Source organism: Formica exsecta, unplaced genomic scaffold (assembly GCF_003651465.1).
Source record: "Formica exsecta isolate Colony F162 unplaced genomic scaffold, ASM365146v1 C16444919, whole genome shotgun sequence".
In the NCBI taxonomy this organism is placed as follows: Eukaryota; Metazoa; Arthropoda; class Insecta; order Hymenoptera; family Formicidae; genus Formica; species Formica exsecta.
In genome coordinates, this window is record NW_021848224.1 from 1 (window position 1) to 1,868 (window position 1,868).

Consider the following 1,868-nt stretch of genomic DNA (forward strand, 5'->3'; position numbering starts at 1 on the left):
CGGAAGAGCACGGGTGACAGCATATTATTCACGTGATAGTCGGTTGAGCAGAACTGTGCAAGCGGACTCTTCCACGCGACCTCGGGTACCGAACTGGAAATCCATTTGCTAGACCTCTGTTTTGGTTTTGTTATGATCCTGTCGAGAAAGACGCGTAGTTTAGATTCGGCCGGGGCAATGTATTTGCTATGGAATGCGATGCCGGAGCATTTGATCATTCTAATAAAAATACCCTTGCTCTTCAGCTCCTCTGCAAACTTGTTTAGAGATATGGATGGGCCAGAAATGGTGACCGAATTCGCGGAATTGTCGCAGACTGGACTGATGTCTGGCGGACATATCTTCTTGGCTTCCTCCCAACTTAAATTAATCGCCGCCATAGCACCTGGTTCCAAGTTGGAGTCTATGATCGACTTGCTTCTATAGTAGGCTGCTAAAATAGTTTGCTCTAATGTAAACGCGCCGTCGGCGTAGGAGCAGCCCAATTCACCAACAGAGTGTCCAACTATACCGTCTGGTTGTATACCTATGGATTTCAATACGTCGACAAGAGCTATCTGGATGGCCACGATTGACACGGAAGTAAGTACCACATTCTCATACGTCTCGTCGGTGGCGTTCATGATGATATTTATTAGATCAATGTCGTGGTTCTTTAAGATGTCCGCACATCGTCGTAAACTGCGCTGGCACGTTTCGATGCCAAGCAATTCGCGGCCCATGCCCGGCCATTGTGAACCCATGCCGGAGAATACAAACCAAATGGGACGATCCTTATCATAGTTTGCCTCGGCTATGTCGCGCGTATTGTCATGAGCAAGTATCTCGTAGCCGCGAATGTTGTGTCCAGATATGTTGTCGCTGTGCACGGCATGTAGCAGAGATAGAAATTCGTTGTCCCATCGATGCTCGTTTGCCTTATCTAGTAACACGTGTATAGCTTCCTTCGTACGGCCCGATACGACGATCAACTTTGGCAGCAGCGGTTCGATAGCATCTGGTATCGATAATATCTTTGCCTTCGGATTGCTGCGCAAAATGACGTGTGAATTTGAGCCGCCCACGCCAAATGCGCTGATACCAACGAGACCGCCTTTCCATGGCGTGGCCTTATTGATTACACGAATACGGCTCTCGGTCAACGCGGGAATGCGTGGATTTGGAATAGTAAAGTGCAGATTCGCAGGGATTATACCGGCTTCCATCGCAATCAGCACCTTGGCGATCGAGCACAATCCGCTGGCGGATTCTGCGTGTCCCATATTTGATTTAACCGAACCGATTGACAGCGGTGTCCTTCTGTTTTTGCAAAACAATCTATCGATCGCAGCAAGCTCCACCGGATCACCCGCTCTGGTACCGGTACCATGCGACTCCACGTAAACTACATCTTCGGGATCAATACCTATCTCGCTGTATACCTTCTGCAACATCAGGTACTGAATATCACTGCTCGGATGCGTGATACCTTCGGACTTGTAGCCGTCCGCGTTTATGGCCGTGTTCATCACTGTGGCGTACACTCTGCGCGCGTCTATCGTCTTCTGTAGGTATATTGCGACCACCGCTTCGGCTCTCACGTAACCGTCAGCCGCGATGTCGAATGCTTTACATTTTCCGTCTTTAGACAGCATATTCAATCGATGAAAATGAAGGTTATTAGCCGGATCGAGCACGAGATTTAATCCCCCGACGATTGCTGCGTCACATTCGCCGACGCGTATCGCAAGGACTGCTTGATGCATGGCAGTCAAGGACGAGGAACAGGCCGTATCCACCGAAAAACTGGGTCCAATTAAATCGAAAGCGTAAGAGATTCTGTTGGCGAACATTGTTTTGCTACAGCCGAGTAATCCATAACCTAACGA

At 48.9% G+C, this 1,868-nt stretch overlaps 1 pseudogene; it reads right to left on the reverse strand.

Annotated features, from left to right (window-relative positions):
- Positions 1–5: 5 nt before the first annotated feature.
- On the reverse strand, positions 6–1,865 carry LOC115245586 (annotated as a pseudogene).
- Positions 1,866–1,868: the final 3 nt, after the last annotated feature.